Below are 21513 nucleotides of genomic sequence, written 5' to 3'. Positions count from 1 at the left end.
TCTTTATAAGGGAGGCTCCTTCCCCACTTGTATGAGCATGAGAACAAGAGGGACATCCACGCGCGCTCCTTCTCCGTCGTCCGCCTCGCCACGTCACGCCTCGCCTCGTCACGACGCGACGCGACGCGATGCGCCGCGCCACGGGTTGCGGGAATGAGTCGAGCCGATGTCTAATTTTTGCCACGCACCATGGGCATACGAAAGGTCACTTGGGAGCTGAAAAGTTTTTGCGGTAGTGGATAATGAATACGAATGGCGCACCTCTTCGCGTGCTGCCTGTTCACTTCGTCTCCCTCCGTTGCTTCACCTCCCTTCGCAGCCTGTTCACGTCCCTCTCCTGTGCCTATATAAGAGAGGTCGCTCCTCTCCAGAGAGTCACTCTGTGCATTTTAAAACCGAACCGAAAAACCATACCGAAAATAAACTGAACCGAACCGATTTTATGGTTTTTATGGTTTCTGGTTTCGGTATGGTATGAACTTTTCATACCGATTTGAACTTTGGTTTTTATGGTATATACCGAAAAACCGAACGGTTAACCGAATAAACCGAAATAAAAAAATAAATTTATATTTCTTGAGATGAACAACCGTATAAGTTGTCATTTTACATGTACATGAGTCAAATTCACTACTAAGCACATAAAATTTTTCTTGTAACATAGTCATTTTCTCTTTTCAAAATGCTAAGCACGTATATAACCATCAATAGATGAATAAATGCATGCATACATATTTATATATATAGTCATATACTATTTGTGTAAAATAGTATGTGTTTTGAGTCATAAATTTGCAAATTATTATTATGTCATATTCAAATTAGCGTCAGCTTTGGTTTTTATGGTATATACCGAAACCATACCGAAATAATTTGGTATATACCGAAACCGAACCGTATTTTATTTTCATACCGTATTTACCGAAATATTAATACCGTAGAAACCGAAAAACCGTATAAACTGAACCATGTAAACCGAATAAACCGAACACACAGGGTGACCAGAGAGACACATCAAAAAGTCCTCTTCCTCTCGCCACACAGTTCCAATCTCTGCGCTGCTGCTGTCTTCCTCATCCCGGCTAGCGGCGTGCACCACACGTCGGGACAGTAGGCCTCCGAGACCACACCTTTTGAGTCCTGTACGGGAGAAGGGTGATAAGCTTTTTGGGGAGCGCTCAGCGCGACTACTGGATGCTTCATCACGGATGATCCGGTCGCCGACGACTACTTCCCCGACGATGACTTCTTCCCCGACGTCGACGACCTCCTCAACGACATGGCAGGCGAGGACACCGACCCCAAGTCCAGCGCTTCTGCTACTGCTGTGCCGTACGTGTTCTTCTCCTTTTTGTTAGAAGTCCTGCTACAGTTCTTGGCTCTAGTTTCTGCCCTATGTATGTTAAGTTCTATGTCGTATAAGCAACTTCATCTAGTGTCTGTTCTAGATGTGTTTACCTCAAGTTCATATATGCAGACGATGTTTAACTTCTCTCTGTCAGATTGCATGACTTGCTTTATATTTGCTATTTTAGTCATGCTTTATCTAGTATTTCTGTTAATAAAAGCATTCGATAAATTGCTCATATTTCCAACACTCTTTATGTACAAATTATATTTAGGTTTACGTGAACTGTACTGTATTCTTTCATCACATAAATCACAACTAATCATTAGCTCATTGTATTTAGTCAATTATATAGGAGTCACCATAGAACTTGGGCATCAGGCATATCATTATACTCATGAACAAATAAAGAACTAATTGGTATGATAAAAAGAATAAAATCCGTATTAGTCTATATATCTATTGCAGGTGAAAACATAAAAGGCATATCATTATACTCACTAAGTTATTATAAATTATTAAGATGTTTATTAGTCTCTATATCTAAAAAGAGCTGATCAAATAAGCAATATTGGGGATGACATCATATCAACTCTTGAACCCTAAGTTGATCAAATAAGCAAATCACATAAGCAGTATTGGGGATGAAATATATGTGTGCGCACCACCTTGCAGATGGGTTCACAGCGGTGAAGCATGGAGGTTGAACACAAAAGCATCGGCACGGATGACGTGGGGCGCTATGCCAGTGTGATTGCGCTACCGCGGTAGCACGTATCCCTGGAAGCCGAGAACTGAGACGGGGCAGCCTCGTCATGCTAATATGTATGGTTTGGAGCTTATAATGCTCGTCAGACTAAACACGGGATACTCCTCGTCCCCCACAGACGCCGCTGATGTCCATGAGTGTGCAAGGGACACAACCAGTGGGAGACATATGTTGGCGTACACACCATTAAGCAATCAAATTTGCAAAAGGAAAAATCTTACGAAACCATATAATTTGGAGATTGAATGAAGACCAAACCCAACAGTAGGGATATTTAAAGTAGACGTTCCCAGATAAAAATGCTTCATGTAACAACTTCCATAGAGATCCATCACAGGAATTTCTTCTTCTCTTTATTTCATCCCCTAAAACAAAGCAGTATAAACAAATTAACAAAGTACTAAATTTCCCAAATGAACCACACCAGTAACTTGTTATTCTCTCTATCTCTTCTCCAAAATCGATTTAGATAAAGAAAGAATAACTGGATAATATTTAGATAGAAACATTCCTTTCTTATCTAAGCCACAAATGCATAATGCAGAACCAATCTGTGTTAGAGGGTGGAGATGAAGAAAGCTCACCGACTGATATCACCAATCTATGTATGGGGCTTACATCTAATAAATCAACTCACCATTGTCGGCTAGATTACGTATCTAAGTAGTGGATGCCACTGCATGGCCACCAGACGCATACCGCTGCAGCACCAATCCCTTATCACCATGTTCACGAGTACCTAGCAGCATACGTATCTACATATCATGAAGCGAGTACTTAATAGCAGCAGTTGTAATCGGTAAGCAAGTAACAGTATGAACAAAACCAGTAGAAGCATGAACAAAATCGCAACAGTAGGTTGCTACTTTTCTCTATGATCTCTTTATATATATATATATATATATATATATATATATATATATATATATAGGGTGGGACTATTTAGAAACCCCCCTCTAGAGTTCCTAAATAAGATTATTTAGGAACCACCCCTCCTAACGTGTTTCTTTTCCCGAAGGGAGTGAGCGAGCTCGGGTCTGCAGGCCATGGCCCGAACCCGCCGCCGCGCACTGCCACCTAACCCGACCGCCTCGCTCGCGACCAACCACGATCGCCTGCTGGATAAAAAGCGCTAGAAAAGAAAATCAAATCCCCAAATCCAGCACCATCGCCACCCATCTTCTTCCTCGCCACCACTCTCTCTTCCCTCTGCATGTTAGGCGCACCATCACCCATCTTTTCACCCCACCGCCTACCGCCATAGCCCCGCACCACCGCCCAACCCGATGACCGTGGTATTTGGCAACCTCGAGCACTGCTACCCCGGCGAGCAGGGCAGCCACAACTCCTCCCTGAGCACATCAACCCCGCTGCTCGCCTTGGCACTCCTGCCATACTTGGCCTTCCCAATGGCGCAAGGGCGTGATGGATTCCGGCAACAGGCCTCCCTGGGCGCCCCGTGCCTTCCCTCTCTTCGCCTCCTTCCTCATCGGGCAGCCATCCATGGGATTCGAAGGTCCCCGTCATCGATTGGATCCAGCAGAGGCTCGCGGGATCCAGTGGAGGCCCTGCGCCCTACGACACACCTCCCTCTTTCCAGTCGACGGCCACGGCCACATCTCCAGTGCCTCTTCACCGGCCGACGAGAAAAGCACTTGTCGTTCCCCTCCTTTCCTCGTGTAGGTGCTGGTCGCGGTTACCCATGGCCGTTGCAGCAGTTACCAGATAGGTGGGCGGGAGGGGGCCTATTGGGTGGCGCACACGGGGGAGGTTGCTGGTGGCGGCACACCGACGGGGTGGGCCGTGGTGGCGCACCGGCAGCCATCGTCGCCAGGCCCAGGGACTCAGCACCGGCTCTCCCGCCTGAAACCTCATCACCTTGTCTGCTCCACCCATCTCTTCCTCTGCCATCGGCCGGGGTGACCTGATTCATGGCAAGCACGGTCGGATCAACTCCAACGCATCTTGTCTAATCCACAAGTGCTCTCCTCCATGTCGTGCACCACCCGTCGCAAGCCATCACCGCCGGCTTCGCCGACCACGGGCTCCCCTGCATCATCCCCCAACATCGCCTTCGACCAGGGACTCATCACCTCCGCCGGATCGGCCGCCCACCAGTGCCTCCAAGATTGGCCAGCCCTCACCCTCCGCCTCCAATGAGGCCTACTCCTCCGGCTTCCGGCTCAAGCGGCGATTAATTTTGCTAAACAAAACCGTTGTTGCCTTCAGGTGCGTGGGGTTGCAGAGTTAGTGAACTAAAACTGTAGCAGTTGACTTGTGCTTAGATTAGCAGTTAACTTATGTTACTGTAGCCGTTAGTTTCTTTAGAAGTTACTATCATTTTTAGGTGGAGCAGTTAATCCATGATACTATAGCAGTTAATCCATGATACTATAGCAGTTAATCCATGATACTATAGCAGTTAACTATTAAAAAGGTGAAAAAAGCTTTTACTTAAGTAAACAGGGAAGTTAGTGTTTTGTGACGAGTCAGTCAAGTGCACGAAGTGTAACAGTTAAGTGTTTCAAAACTGTAACAGTATAACAAAGTTTTTTATACAGTTAGTCCATTTTTATTGCATATGGAAGTTAAGTGGGCGAGTTGTGAAAGTTAACTTGAACACTTAAATGCCAGCGCACTCGAGCAGTTTGCATGACCTTGGCAAAAAAAAATTAATGAAAGAAAAAAAATTGATATCTTCAGTCAAGCAGTTCACTAGTTCTTAACTGCCGCAGTCCCGACAGTTTGCTATTTCAGGCCCTGCAGTTGGAATGACCCAGGAAAAAAATAAAAAAAATAAAAAATTAGTACCTTCGATTATCCAGTTAGCTTGTTGTTAACTACCACAATCCCCAACAGTTAGCTATTTCAATACTGGCAGTTAGCTTGATCAGGGAAAACCAGGAAAAAAAGTGTCTTAAGTCATGGGAGTTAGCTTTGTCATCATACGTCAGTTAGCTATTCTTGTCTGGCAGTTAGCTTGTTCATAGCAGTTAACTAGGTGTAATTAACTTTCACAATCTGTGGAGTTAACTTCTGAAAAATTGCGGCAGTTAATGTGACCCGTGCGAAAAAAAGAATGATTTTTTTTTGCATATCCGGTCTGGCAGTTAACTTGGTGTACTGTCTCAATCCCGACAGTTAGTTATTTCAATCCCTGCAGTTAGCTCGACCCCAAAAAAATGAAAAAAAAACTAGGTCCAACAGTTAACTTGGTGTGCAAATCCCAACAGTTAGCTAATTCAGCGCTGGCGGTTAGCTCGCCCCGGACACAAAGAATGAATTTCTTTTAGTATTTTTGGTCCGGCAGTTAACTAGGTATTAACTGCCCCAATCTTCGAGAGTTAGCTATGTTAGTCCTAGCAGTTAACTTGAACTGGGAAAAAAAGAATAAAATAAAAAAAATATTTTATTCGATACGACAGTTAGCTTGCTCAGCATGGGGCAGTTAGGTATTCTGCTTGAGCACTTAGCGTGTACTGTAGCAGTCGGGCAAAAAATGTCAAAAAATGATGTTAGTTTTTAGAAAACTTCTCTTAAACCGTAGCAAATTTGAGAAGGTGTTATATATGCCAAAGTTTGGGCTAATCGGTAACTTTTGAACGGTATATCATACGCATCGTTCCGATAATTTTTTTAAAAATTCCTTTCAGAAAAACATTGAAAACTCGTTTGATGGATTTTCAGTTTTTTAAATTTTGTTTAAACATTGAACCGATTTTGGGAAAACGGTCAACATGAGTTTGCTGCTCCTTTTCAATAGCTATCCAACGGTATATCATATGCATCATTCTGATGAATGGTTCAATAATTACGACTAAAAGACAATGCGAAAAAACGGTGCCCGAAAAAGTCTGCCCGGCAGTTAACTAGTATAGGTTGCACAATTACCTGTCTTTTCTCGGGCAGTTAGGAAGGGTTCCTGAATAGCTTATTCAGGAATGGGTTGCAGAATAGCTGGGATGTATATATATATATATATATATATATATATATATAGAAAGTCTATTAATGACCCTAGGTGAGGAATTCCTCACCCAGGTCGATCGACCAAGCCAGCCTCTCCCTTCGACCCCATCGCACCTGTCTACCAATGTAAACTTTTGACCCAACTAATGTAATTTTACGTTGGCATGCAACGATGCGACTAGTAAACGGTTATGTGGTCGTGAGGTATGGGAGCGCCCACTCCGCCGAGCCGTTCGCCACCGCATGTCCGCATCGATTCCCCAAACCTACCTCCGCCGTGATCGCCCACCCTCGCCTCTCCTCGTTCGTGGCCGGCCACCCTCGCCTCCATCTCCTCGCCACCCCTGCCTACCTCCTCTCATCGCGGAGCCGATAGCTTCCCTGCACCTCCCCCTTTCACCCAACTAGGGTTTGGACCCTGGATTTGGGCAGAATCGAACGGTGGTGTGATGATGTGCCTAGTGGAAGAACCTCTGGACTGACGGCCAAAGAAGAGTGGCTGTTGCCTGGCGATAAAACAAGCATCTATGGCGCATTCCTGTCCAGCATCAACTTCGTAGTTGAGGCTCTCCTTCCAGGCCAGCAAGCAACACATCGTGGTATGTGTGCTCCTTACGCCCCTCTTTTTTTTTACGGCCGAGTAGAGGCATCAATGTGCATGCACCACCATCGGCTCAGCCTCGACCCACCTTTCCATAGCGTTCGGGCGTGGCGCAACTGAATTGTCCGTGTCCTTGATTCATGGGCATTGTGAACCTTGCTACACGTGCTTCATCCTAAACACTGGAGGGTTTGCGCCAAGGCCTCCATCACTGTCCTGAGTACTCTGTCGCTACTTGTGTGTCATTGTGGTTCTATTTACTTCTACTATATGCATTGGAAATACAAGGGACTGATGTATTGGTAATGTAGGATTGTACTGTAGATGTTATCTCCATTATTTTTGGTCTGTTTCTGGTTTGGACAAAAGCATAGTCAGGTTGGACAAAGAAGTGAGAAAATCTGCAGTTAACTAAAGTAAATATTAGTTCCTACAGTGCCTAGTTGGACTGAGCCAAATTTGACAAACAACATTCAGGTTTGTGTGCTTCTTTGAGATATTATATTGTGTCTGTTTTTTGGTGTCAAATGCTTGCCGATAAGATCTACATGTAAACATAATTGGCTAACCCCAATGCTCAGGAGAAGATTGATGCAATTTTTTTTCTTTGGTAATTATTCTTTGTTAGTTTCCTTGAATTTTTGGAAAATGTTCATCATGACTTTGGTCTCCCAAGGATGTTAAGTAGGAGTATTTTTGGAAAAGGCTTGACTGGAAAATTAGAGTTTCACACCTAATAGTTTCTCTCCCCGTTTGCTTGACATTGCGAATGATAAATCAACATGCAATATGTTGATGAAATTACTTGTGCCTCTCAGATTGTACGCTTCTTTACTTATGGTGTCAAATAGTGCATCCCGCCAACCCTGCTCACCATGTCATCTTCCTTGTTCTTTATGTGGATCATGGAGATGTTTCATGGGTGAATATTCAGTTCTGTATGTCGATGCATCTTGATTTCTAGGTATTAGTTACTACGTATTCTAGGCTCTAGCAGGCATATTTTTTATTTGGTTGTTCAGGAAGAGGCCCTATACTATTATTATGTCCTTTTCTAACTAAAACTGGAGCTCCCATAATTAAACCACTTTCTAGGATCTATTCTTGTATGTACACAACATAAAGCTCCTTCTGCAACCATCTAGTTGTTCTACTTACCGATCCTATGTAAATATAACTTCCGTAAAGTACCTCATTTACATTCTTACTTGTTATGCTTAATTTGTTGCAGGATCCATCGGATCGCACGATCATACTATGTGGCTCAAGACTTAAATATATCTTTGGCTATGAAAACGTAATTTCTCTCGGTGTTTCAGAGATGTTGTCAGACCATCTTTCAAGCAAGCTAACAAGATCTAACTGGTTTAGTTATTGACTTGCTCCCAAGAAGATCCTCATGTTTGTCTGTCTTGCACTGTCTATTGACAGTGCCTAGTTTTTTCCGTTGTTGCACTGTAGGAGTCTAAAGATATTTGTGAATCCAGTACAAGTTTACTTTACTTGTTAATGATATCTGGTTTTGCTAACTACTTGTTTTGTTTCATTTAGCACAAGGTGTAAGTTTGCTCATCTAATTGAGTTTCTAACTTTGCATGCAGATGAAACGTGGCTGGACTCTAGTTGGTCTACATCCTGCTGTCTGGAGCTGATGAAATGGCAGAAATTTGCTGAAGTTATTAATTACATCTTTTGATATCCAAAAGACTGTTGTACTTACGAAAAAGGGTGTAGGCTAATCTCTTCACTGTAGCAATGAAAATAAGTGGTAGTTCTGCATTTTGTCTACTTTATCTGATGAGTTGTAGGCATGTATAGACGTGGGTCGTCCATATATACTGTAATCTATCTCCCGATGCAGCTTCTTGCCCTTCCATTCTGCAAGTAAACGGTTTGATGTGATCTGACCAAATCGTGGTGGCCACTCTACAGCTCAGTAGTGTTATTTCCGTCCAGAGATAAAGAGAAGTGATGCCCAGGTCGAAGCCCCCGTTCTCCGTCGGTTGAGCGCGAATGAGACCTGGTGCTAGAGCTACCGCATCATCACATGTAGAAACAAGAGAAGGTAGAAGTATCAAACAAGAAACAGAGATGTGTTGCAAGAAAACAAATACTAGAAACAAAACAAATAATTATGGAGACAACTACAAACAGGAGATAGAAAATTTCTTCTAGAAAAAAATGCACCGTCACTGATGTTTCAGCTGTTTGTTTTATATCTGTTAAAATATGTGAACTACGGAGGCATGCATGTTGTAATTTTATGATTTGTTTCTTACGGTGGTGCTTTTGGTGCGGCTAGGTTGGTTGCTTGTCTCTACGGAGGCATGGGTGTTGTAATTTTACGTTGCAAGACTTCGTATCTTACAATGGTCAGGCCATGCAACACTCTTGTACAGGTTGTACTCTGTGTTGGGGAACGTTGCAGAAAATTAAAAAATTTCCTATGGTTTCACCAAGATCCATCTATGAGTTCATCTAAGCAACAAGACATGGGAGAGAGATTGCATCTACATACCACTTGTAGATCGCGTGCGGAAGCGTTCAAGAGAACGGTGATGATGGAGTCGTACTCGCCGTGATTCAAATCACCGATGACCAAGTGCCGAACGGACAGCACCTCCGCGTTCAACACACGTACGGAGCGGATGACGTCTCCTCCTTCTTGATCCAGCAAGGGGGAAGGAGAGGTTGATGATGATCCAGCAGCACGACGGCGTGGTGGTGGATGCAGCAGAACTCCAGCAGGGCTTCGCCAAGCAGCTGCGGGAGGAGGACCAGGTGTAGCAGGGGGAGGAAGGCGCCAAGACTTGGGGGTGCGTCTGCCCTCCCTCCCCCCTCCTTTATATAGGCCCCCAGGAGGGGGCGCCAGCCCTGGGAGATCCAATCTCCCAAGGGGGCGGCGGCCAGGGGGGTGCCCCCAAGGCAAGTGGGGCGCCCCCCCCCCCACCTAGGGTTTCCATCCCTATGCGCAAGGGGGGCAGGGAGGCGCACCAGCCCACTAGGGGCTGGTTCCCCTCCCACTTCAGCCCACGGGGCCCTCCGGGATAGGTGGCCCCACCCGGTGGACCCCCGGGACCCTTCTGGTGGTCCCGGTATAATACCGGGTGACCCCGAAACTTTCCCGATGGCCGAAACAGCACTTCCTATATAGTTTTCTTTACCTCCGGACCATTCCGGAACTCCTCGTGACGTCCGGGATCTCATCCGGGACTCCGAACAACATTCGGTTTGCTGCATACTCATATTCATACAACCCTAGCGTCACCGAACCTTAAGTGTTTAGACCCTACAGGTTCGGGAGACATGTAGACATGACCGAGACGGCTCTCCGGTCAATAACCAACAGTGGGATCTAGATACCCATGTTGGCTCCCACATACTCCTCGATGATCTCATCGGATGAACCACGATGTCGAGGATTCAAACAACCCCGTATACTATTCCCTTTGTCATACAGTATATTACTTGCCCGAGACTCGATCGTCGGTATCCCAATACCTCGTTCAGTCTCGTTACCGGCAAGTCACTTTACTCGTACCGTAATGCATGATCCCGTGACCAGACACTTGGTCACTTTGAGCTCATTATGATGATGCACTACTAAGTGGGCCCAGTGATACCTCTCCGTAATACGGAGTGACAAATCCCAGTCTCGATCCGTGTCAACCCAACAGACACTTTCGGAGATACCTGTAGTGCACCTTTATAGTCACCTAGTTACGTTGTGACGTTTGGTACACCCAAAGCACTCCTACGGTATTCGGGAGTTACACGATCTCATGGTCTAAGGAAGAGATACTTGACATTGGAAAAGCTCTAGCAAAACGAACTACACGATCTTGTGCTATGCTTAGGATTGGGTCTTGTCCATCACATCATTCTCCTAATGATGTGATCCCGTTATCAACGACATCTAATGTCCATAGTCAGGAAACCATGACTATCTGTTGATCGACGAGCTAGTCAACTAGAGGCTTACTAGGGACATATTATGGTCTATGTATTCACACGTGTATTACGATTTCCGAATAATAAAATTATAGCATGAATAAAGACTATTATCATGAACAAGGAAATATAATAATAATCCTTTTATTATTGCCTCTAGGGCATATTTCCAACAGTCTCCCACTTGCACTAGAGTCAATAATCTAGTTACATTGTGATGAATCGAACACCCATAGAGTTCTGGTGTTGATCATGTTTTGCTCGCGAGAGAGGTTTAGTCAACGGATCTGCGACATTCAGATCCGTATGTACTTTGCAAATATCTATGTCTCCATCTTGAACATTTTCACGGATGGAGTTGAAACGACGCTTGATGTGCCTGGTCTTCTTGTGAGACCTGGGCTCCTTGGCAAGGGTAATAGCTCCAGTGTTGTCACAGAAGAGTTTGATCAGCCCCGACGCATTGGGTATGACTCCTAGGTCGGTGATGAACTCCTTCACCCAAATAGCTTCATGCACTGCCTCGGAGGCTGCTATGTACTCCGCTTCACATGTAGATCCCGCCATGACGCTCTGCTTGCAGCTGCACCAGCTTACTGCTCCAGCATTCAACATATACACGTATCCGGTTTGTGACTTAGAGTCATCCAGATCTGTGTCGAAGCTAGCGTCGACGTAACCCTTTCCGGCGAGCTCTTCGTCACCTCCATAAATGAGAAACATGTCCTTTGTCCTTTTCAGGTACTTTAGGATATTCTTGACCGCTGTCCAGTGTTCCTTGCCGGGATTACTTTGGTACCTTCCTACCAAACTTACGGCAAGGTTTACATCAGGTCTAGTACACAACATGGCATACATAATAGATCCTATGGCTGAAGCATAGGGGATGACACTCATCTCCTCTTTATCTTTTGCCGTGGTCGGGCATTGAGCCGAGCTCAATCTCACACCTTGCAATACAGGCAAGAACCCTTTCTTGGACTGATCCATTTTGAACTTCTTCAAAATCTTATCAAGGTATGTGCTTTGTGAAAGACCTATGAGGCGTCTTGATCTATCCCTATAGATCTTGATGCCTAATATGCAAGCAGCTTCTCCAAGGTCCTTCATTGAAAAACACTTATTCAAGTAGGCCTTAATGCTGTCCAAAAGTTCTATATCATTTCCCATCAAAAGTATGTCATCTACATATAATATGAGAAATGCTACAGAGCTCCCACTCACTTTCTTGTAAACGCAGGCTTCCCCATAAGTCTGCATAAACCCAAACGCTTTGATCATCTCATCAAAACGAATGTTCCAACTCCGAGATGCTTGCACCAGCCCATAAATGGATCGCCTGGAGCTTGCATACTTTGTTAGCATTCTTAGGATCGACAAAACCCTCCGGCTGCATCATATACAGTTCTTCCTTAAGATGCCCGTTAAGGAATGCGGTTTTGACGTCCATCTGCCATATCTCATAATCATAGTATGCGGCAATTGCTAACAAGATTCGGATGGACTTCAGCTTCGCTACGGGAGAGAAAGTCTCATCGTAGTCAACCCCTTGAACTTGTTGATAACCCTTAGCGACAAGTCGAGCTTTATAAATGGTAATATTACCATCCGCGTCCATCTTCTTCTTAAAGATCCATTTGTTTTCTATTGCTCGCCGATCATCGGGCAAGTCTGTCAAAGTCCATACTTTGTTTTCATACATGGATTCTATCTCGGATTGCATGGCTTCAAGCCATTTGTTGGAATCTGGGCCCGCCATCGCTTCTTCATAGTTCGAAGGTTCACCATTGTCCAACAACATGATTTCCAGGACAGGGTTGCCATACCACTCTGGTGTGGAACGTGTCCTTGTGGACCTACGAGGTTCAGTAGCAACTTGATCCGAAGTACCTTGATCATAATCATTAATTTCCTCTCCAGTTGGTGTAGGCACCACAGGAACATTTTCCTGAGCAGCACTACTTTTCGGTTCAAGAGGTAGTACTTCATCGAGTTCTACTTTCCTCCCACTTACTTCTTTCGAGAGAAACTCATTTTCCAGAAAGGATCCGTTCTTGGCAACAAAGGTCTTGTCCTCGGATCTTGAATAGAAGGTATACCCAATGGTTTCCTTAGGGTATCCTATGAAGACGCATTTTTCCGACTTGGGTTCAAGCTTTTCAGGTTGTAATTTCTTGACATAAGGATCGCATCCCCAAACTTTTAGAAACGACAGCTTAGGTTTCTTCCCAAACCATAATTCATACGGTGTCGTCTCAATGGATTTAGACGCTGCCCTATTTAAAGTGAATGTAGCTATCTCTAGGGCGTATCTCCAAAATGATAGCGGTAAATCGGTAAGAGACATCATGGACCGCACCATATCCAATAGAGTGCGATTAAGATGTTCGGACACACCATTACGCTGAGGTGTTCCAGGCGGCGTGAGTTGTGAAACGATTCCACATTTCCTCAAGTGTGTACCAAATTCATGACTTAAGTATTCTCCAGCATGATCTGATCGTAGGAACTTTATCTTTCAGTCACGTTGATTCTCTACCTCATTCTGAAATTCCTTGAACTTTTCAAAGGTCTCAGACTTGTGTTTCATCAAGTAGACATACCCATATCTACTCAAGTCATCAGTGAGAGTGAGAACATAACGATATCCTCCGCGAGCCTCAACGCTCATTGGACCGCACACATCGGTATGTATGATTTCCTATAAGTTGGTTGCTTGCTCCATTGTTCCGGAGAACGGAGTCTTGGTCATTTTGCCCATGAGGCATGGTTCGCATGTGTCAAATGATTCATAATCGAGAGACTCTAAAAGTCCATCAGCATGGAGCTTCTTCATGCGCTTGACACCAATGTGACCAAGGCGGCAGTGCCACAAGTATGTGGGACTATCGTTATCAACTTTACATCTTTTGGTATTCACGCTATGAATATGTGTAACATTACGTGCGAGATTCATTAAGAATAAACCATTGACCATCGGGGCATGACCATAAAACATATCTCTCATATAAATAGAACAACCATTATTCTCGGATTTAAATGAGTAGCCATCTCGTATTAAACGAGATCCAGATACAATGTTCATGCTCAAACTTGGCACTAAATAACAATTATTGAGGTTCATTACTAATCCCGTGGGTAAATGTAGAGGTAGCGTGCCGACGGCGATCACATCGACCTTGGAACCATTCCCGACGTGCATCGTCACCTTGTCCTTCGCCAGTCTCCGCTTATTCCGCAGCTCCTGCTGTGAGTTACAAATATGAGCAACGGCACCGGTATCAAATACCCAGGAGTTACTACGAGTACTGGTAAGGTACACATCAATTACATGTATATCAAATATACCTTTAGTGTTTCCGGCCTTCTTCTCCGCTAAGTATTTGGGGCAGTTCCACTTCCAGTGACCCTTCCCCTTGCAATAAAAGCACTCAGTCTCAGGCTTGGATCCATTCTTTGACTTCTTCCCGGCAACTGGCTTACCGGGCGCGGCAACATATTTGTCGTCCTTCTTGAAGTTCTTCTTACCCTTGCCCTTCTTGAACTTAGTGGTCTTATTGACCATCAACACTTGATGTTCTTTCTTGATTTCAACCTCTGCTGACTTCAGCATTGAAAATACTTCAGGAATGGTCTTCACCATCCCCTGCATATTGTAGTTCAACACAAAGCTCTTGTAGCTCGGTGGGAGCGACTGAAGGATTCTGTCAATGACCGCCTCATCCGGGAGGCTGATATCCAGCTGGGACAGGCGGTTGTGCAACCCAGACATTTTGAGTATGTGCTCACTGACAGAACTGTTTTCCTCCATCTTACAACTATAGAACTTGTCGGAGACTTCATATCTCTCGACCCGGGCATGAGCTTGAAAAACCATTTTCAGCTCCTCGAACATCTCATATACTTCGTGTTTCTCAAAACGCTTTTGGAGCCCCGGTTCTAAGCTGTAAAGCATGCCGCACTGAACGAGGGAGTAATCATCAGCACGTGACTGCCAAACGTTCATAACGTCTTGGTTGTCTGGGATGGGTGCTTAACCTAGCGGTTCATCTAGGACATATGCTTTCTTGGCTGCTATGAGGATGATCCTCAGGTTTCGGACCCAGTCCGAATAGTTTCTTCCATCATCTTTCAGCTTGGTTTTCTCTAGGAACGCGTTGAAGTTCATGTTGACATAAGCGTTGGCCATTTGATCTACAAGACATATTTTGCAAAAGTTTTAGACTAAGTTCATGATAATTAAGTTCATCTAATCAAATTATTGAATGAACTCCCACTCAGATTTGACATCCCTCTAGTCATCTAAGTGTTACACGATCCGAGTCGACTAGGCCGTGTCCGATCATCACGTGAGACGGACTAGTCATCATCGGTGAACATCCCCTTGTTGATCGTATCATCCATACGACTCATGTTCGACCTTTCGGTCTCTTGTGTTCCGAGGCCATGTCTGTACATGCTAGGCTCGTCAAGTTAACCCTAAGTGTTCTGCATGTGTAAATCTGTCTTACACCCGTTGTATGTGAACGTAAGGATCTATCACACCCAATCATCACGTGGTGCTTCGAAACGACGAACTTTAGCAACGGTGCACAGTTAGGGGGAACAATTTCTTGAAATTATTATAAGGGATCATCTTATTTACTACCGCCGTTCTAAGTAAACAAGATGCATAAAACATAATAAACATCACATGCAATTATATAGTAGTGACATGATATGGCCAATATCATACAACTCCTTTGATCTCCATCTTCGGGGCTCCATGATCATCTTCGTCACCGGCATGACACCATGATCTCCATCATCATGATCTCCATCATTGTGTCTTCATGAAGTTGTCACGCCAACGACTACTTCTACTTCTATGGCTAACGCGTTTAGCAATAAAGTAAAGTAATTTACATGGCGTTCTTCAATGACACGCAGGTCATACAAAAAATAAAGACAACTCCTATGGCTCCTGCCGGTTGTCATACTCATCGACATGCAAGTCGTGATTCCTATTACAAGAACATGATCTCATACATCACAATATATCATTCATCATTCATCACAACTTCTGGCCATATCACATCACATGACAATTGCTGCAAAAACGAGTTAGACGTCCTCTAATTGTTGTTGCATCTTTTATGTGGCTGCAATTGGGTTCTAGCAAGAACGTTTTCTTACCTACGAATAACCACAACGTGATTTTTGTCAACTTCTATTTACCCTTCATAAGGACCCTTTTCATCAAATCCGCTCCAACTAAAGTAGGAGAGACAGACACCCGCTAGCCACCTTATGCAACTAGTGCATGTCAGTCGGTGGAATCTGTCTCACGTAAGCGTACGTGTAAGATCGGTCCGGGTCGCTTCATCCCACAATACCGCTGAAGCAAGAAAAGACTAGTAGCGGTAAGCAAGTTGACAAGATCTACGCCCACAGCAAAATTGTGTTCTACTCGTGCAATAGAGAACTACGCATAGACCTAGCTCATGATGCCACTGTTGGGGAACGTTGCAGAAAATTAAAATTTTTTCTACGGTTTCACCAAGATCCATCTATGAGTTCATCTAAGCAACGAGTCATGGGAGAGAGATTGCATCTACATACCACTTGTAGATCGCGTGTGGAAGCGTTCAAGAGAACAGTGATGATGGAGTCGTACTCGCCGTGATTCAAATCACCGATGACCAAGTGCCGAACGGATAGCACCTCCGCGTTCAACACACGTACAGAGCGGATGACGTCTCCTCCTTCTTGATCCAGCAAGGGGGAAGGAGAGGTTGATGATGATCCAGCAGCACGACGACGTGGTGGTGGATGCAGCAGAACTCCGGCAGGGCTTCACCAAGCTGCTGCGGGAGGAGGACGAGGTGTAGCATGGGGAGGGAGGCGCCAAGACTTGGGGGTGCGGCTGCCCTCCCTCTCCCCTCCTTTATATAGGCCCCCAGGGGGGGCGCCGGCCCTGGGAGATCCAATCTCCCAAGGGGGCGGCGGCCAGGGGGGTGGAGTGCCCCCCAAGGCAAGGAGGGCCCCAGGGGGGCGCACCAGCCCACTAGGGGCTGGTTCCCCTCCCACTTCAGCCCACGGGGCCCTCCGGGATAGGTGGCCCCACCCGATGGACCCCCGGGACCCTTCCGGTGGTCCCGGTACAATACCGGGTGACCCCAAAACTTTCCCGATGGTCGAAACAGCACTTCCTATATAGTTTTCTTTACCTCCGGACCATTCCGGAACTCCTCGTGACGTCCGGGATCTCATCCGGGACTCCGAACAACATTCGGTTTGCTGCATACTCATATTCATACAACCCTAGCGTCACCGAACCTTAAGTGTGTAGACCCTACGGGTTCAGGAGACATGTAGACATGACCGAGACGGCTCTCCGGTCAATAACCAACAGCGGGATCTGGATACCCATGTTGGCTCCCACATACTCCTCGATGATCTCATCGGATGAACCACGATGTCGAGGATTCAAACAACCCCGTATACTGTTCCCTTTGTCATACGGTATGTTACTTGCCCGAGACTCGATCGTCGGTATCCCAATACCTCATTCAGTCTCATTACCGGCAAGTCACTTTACTCGTACCGTAATGCATGATCCCGTGACCAGACACTTGGTCACTTTGAGCTCATTATGATGATGCACTACTGAGTGGGCCCAGTGATACCTCTCCGTAATACAGAGTGACAAATCCCAGTCTCGATCCGTGTCAACCCAACAGACACTTTCGGAGATACCTGTAGTGCACCTTTATAGTCACCCAGTTATGTTGTGATGTTTGGTATACCCAAAGCACTCCTACGGTATCCGGAAGTTACACGATCTCATGGTCTAAGGAAGAGATACTTGACATTGGAAAAGCTCTAGCAAAACAAACTACACAATCTTGTGCTATGCTTAGGATTGGGTCTTGTCCATCACATCATTCTCCTAATGATGTGATCCCGTTATCAATGACATCTAATGTCCATAGTCAGGAAACCATGACTATATGTTGATCAATGAGCTAGTCAACTAGAGGCTTACTAGGGACATATTATGGTCTATGTATTCACACATGTATTACGATTTCCGGATAATACAATTATAGCATGAATAAAGACTATTATCATGAACAAGGAAATATAATAATAATCCTTTTATTATTGCCTCTAGGGCATATTTCCAACACTCTGCACCCGTAATCTTACCTCATTGTGCACAGTAAATTAACTCTCAAGCCTTTGTTCCTTACGGGTACGCACCCTGCATGGTTTGGCTGGGGTGAGGAATAATAATTTGTAGCGTGACCCTATATATATGCAATTGCTGTATATCAGGGCAGAGCAGCAAAATTAACAACATTAGATCACCTTTGATGCACTCGTCGGCCAGCCAGCACCCATCCCAGCATTCACAACCTCCTTCTCGCATGTAGCCACCCCCCAATGTTCACGCCTTCTACCTGACTGACTTCTTCCTCTGCCCCCATGAACTCATGCTCAGTGTCCCGCCCAGCTCAAGCTCCATCGCGCGCGCCGGGAGAGAGGAAAAGGAAGGAGAAGGGGGAGCTCCCGCACGCGTCGTCGCGTTTAGGCGCACGCGCACACACATACAACATGCGCTCCATTGATCCAATGGCGCTGCCTCATGCGCGCTTGCATGGGGAATGCAAGGAAGGAGAGTGCACAGGTTATGAATTCGTCGGTGCTGGGCTTGGGGCGGCGTGAGTGCCATTGTGGGCAGCGAACCGGCGACCACGAAGGCGGGCCGATGACTGTGGCGGCGGGGATGGGCTCGATCTGGCCTGCCACATCTATGTGCTCCTGTGGGTGCCGAGTTTGGGATCCTATTCTCTGTTGGTGTGGGGAGGCGGGGTGGGGGTGGCCTGGATAGTGGGAGCATTCCACCGGCGGGGGAGAGGATGGTCTCCGGAGGAGAGAGGGTGGGTGGCGGCACCGGAGATCTGTTTCATGAGAGAACGAGAAACCTCTAGATTATCCCCTGTTTTGGTGGTTGGTTCAGCACAACATGTCTCAGTCTTGATCTCAACCATAGATTCAAGATCGGATGGTACATATGGCCCGAAGGCAGGCACACCATCATCACCAATTCACATTTTTATAGGAGTAAAGATAAAGATAGTGAAAGCATAGGAGGCTCTCTCTATGAAGAACATGGTGCTACTCTGAAGCACAAGTGTGGTAAAAGGATAGTAATATCCTAAATTCTAAAAAGTGCAGCTGCATTTTTTGGTGGTCCTGAGCACACACCCTTCCGAACCGTCGGATCATCTGATCGCCAGGTGCCGCACTGTCGGTTTGCGGAGCGAAACGTCTACAAACGCCAAAGGACAAGTCTCCCGCACCTTATCCACTCTACTCAAGCCCCGCGCCTCCTCCTCCATACGCTGCCGCCGCCCCACTCCTCCTCCTGGCCACGTGTCCGCCAGCCGCACTCATCCTCCCGGCTACGCGCTCGGCCTCCTTGCTCCTCCAGCCAACTCCCGACGCCGCGCGCTGCGCCAAGCACACCCACCTCGTCTGCGGCTACAAGGGTGTGAAATGCAACCCATGGCAGCTTCTTCTCCCAAATCCACCGCCGCGTTCATCAATTCCGTGGCGGAGCTACCAGAGATTACTAGATTTTGTAGGCATGGGGAGAAGAGGGAGGAGAAATACCACTCTACGGAGAGAGAGGGGCCCAGAGCGCCATCCGCGTGCGGTGACCACCGGGCGGAGGTACGAGAGAGGGGGTCTGGCCGGCGTCGCTCCTCCGTGCACCGCGCTCGTGCAGGATCGAGGGCTCGAGAAGGTACCCCCGCGTCCGTGCAACACGACCACCTCGCGTGTAGGAGTGGGAGGCGCCAGATCCGGGCCAACTCCGCCGCGCGATCTCAAGAGCTTTGACCAACAGAAGCAGCCGCGGGACCCTTCACTCCGGTCCCATGTCCATCGCCGAGCTTGGGTTAGGGTGGACAGAAGGGAGGGCGGTCGATGGGTGAACTGGGGATTGTGGATGAACTGCTACGCCGGCAACTGCTCCATTTCTCGTACACAGACCGAACAGAGGTAAGATTTTCCCCAATACGTGCTTCTCGCACCATCACACATTTGGTTATTGCCCAGAGACAAAACAATGATTCTGGTGTACTGTTGTGGGTGCCTCAAAATCAAAACTAGGGATTCAGGAGTAGGTTAGTCGCAATATTCAGTATTTTCAGCCATGACTTTTCCTTACGCGAGTTTGATCTGGTCTGGCTCACTCACGGAGGTGGTGAGGGGTTGAATTGGGTGTTGTACATGATGCTCTAATTGATGAATGAGCCTACAAATTTTTTCTGCAAAACCTGCTCACCATGATCCCTAGTTCTTGCTTTCAGCATGAATCATGCCTACAGGTTTAAGGCGGTTGTACGAGACAGTACAATGCCGACATATCTTCATCCTACGGCAAGTTGGCTCATAGAGCCTATTTCTTGTCTATTCATTAGTGCTTGGCTAATTCAATGTTTAATTCTAGTCTCTTACAACCACATATGAACTTAAAATCATGGTTAATTTTTTTTGTAATAAGCGACATATGCAAATTCATATGGATTATCCGGCATATTTTTGTACAGAGATGGTTGATGTTTGCTTACTGCACACTTCGTAGTATTTTCTTTTCTTGTCTGTTAAAAGATGCATGCTGCCTAAACTGCAACCACTAGTTGCCTAGGGATAAAGAAAGAAGTTGTTTCGGGTAAACTTCACACCATTTTGTTGTCTAGGGGATATCGATGAAGTGGCTAAATGATAACCACTGGTTGCCCGAGAGAAGTGGTAACTTGCCTTAGTCATTGTCAGCGGTCGAGGAATTGGGCCTCAAATCGCCGGTAAGCGTCATTGATTCCCTCACACATGCATTTTATTCCACTCAAATCAAGGTCAGATTGGACCGAGGGGATGTGGGGGCATGTTGATTTCAGGGGAGGTGAGGTGGGGGAGGTGGGGGCAGTTTTCATGTGTGCATGTGGTCGTGGGTATGTGGCCAACGGCGAGGCGCACACGGTGTAGTATCTCACGATAGATCTCACCCGCTCATCGTTCTGAACTACGGTGGCATGATGGTTTTTGGTCAGGGACGTGAGTACGAGTTGCCTGAATTTGTGTCTCGAGTTGTCGGAATTGTGTTGTCAGATCCCCTTTACGACGAAGTTGTAGGGCTTTTAAGGGGGTGCCATGGTGGAGTTGCAGGCGTGTTAGCCCTAGTTGCTTGGATTTTTGGAGCGAGTTGGCAGAGTCTTGCTATGAGCTCTTATCGGATCCTTCTACTATGGAGTTTTGCTACTAGTCAACGGATTCAACTTTTGCTTACTTTAGAGTACAAAAAACTCGGACACACCGATGCGTTGCTTACATTAGGAATATTTTTATCGGCCCGAATGTCACGTAGTTGTTGATCCTCGAGTTGAGAATTTGAGCTTTTTTGTGTAGTCTTGATCCTAAGTAACAAAACTTGCCTGCCGGTTGTTACTGAATTGCCTGGTATTGTGCAGAATTTGCCCAAATGGGCTTTAGTTTTTCTTACTTAGGATGCATGACATGGTTCCAGGACTTTGCTAGTTGTTTTCAGTTAGTGCCCTAGAAGCTTTCATACCAGCACAAGATTGGATGAAACTCAATCCTAGTGGGTTGTTAGTTTTTTCAGAAGTTGCCCAACACTCTGTAGGTAGTTGCCTCAGATAACACATGAGCGGGGTAGCTGTTTTTTGACCCTGAGCGGAGATTGAGCTTTTTTGTGTCTAGGGTGAAATACTTCAGATAATGAACAATCCTAAACTTTTGCTTGATGTTTTTTTGTTTACTTAATTGCCTGACATGGTTTAGATTTTCGTTAATGGTTGTTAATTA

At 45.9% G+C, this 21513-nt stretch overlaps 1 long non-coding RNA gene across 1 annotated transcript; it reads right to left on the bottom strand.

The window, feature by feature from the left end:
• Positions 1 to 2392: 2392 nt before the first annotated feature.
• Positions 2393 to 18417, bottom strand: LOC119310735. The gene is made up of 3 exons (XR_005150739.1): positions 17992 to 18417; positions 2755 to 2856; positions 2393 to 2482 (listed from the first exon to the last, which is right to left on the bottom strand). It is a non-coding gene; the product is annotated as an uncharacterized LOC119310735 (long non-coding RNA).
• Positions 18418 to 21513: the final 3096 nt, after the last annotated feature.

The sequence above is a fragment of the Triticum dicoccoides genome, chromosome 1B, assembly GCF_002162155.2.
Source record: "Triticum dicoccoides isolate Atlit2015 ecotype Zavitan chromosome 1B, WEW_v2.0, whole genome shotgun sequence".
Taxonomy (NCBI): domain Eukaryota; kingdom Viridiplantae; phylum Streptophyta; class Magnoliopsida; order Poales; family Poaceae; genus Triticum; species Triticum dicoccoides.
This window is presented reverse-complemented; position numbering and strand designations above follow the sequence as displayed.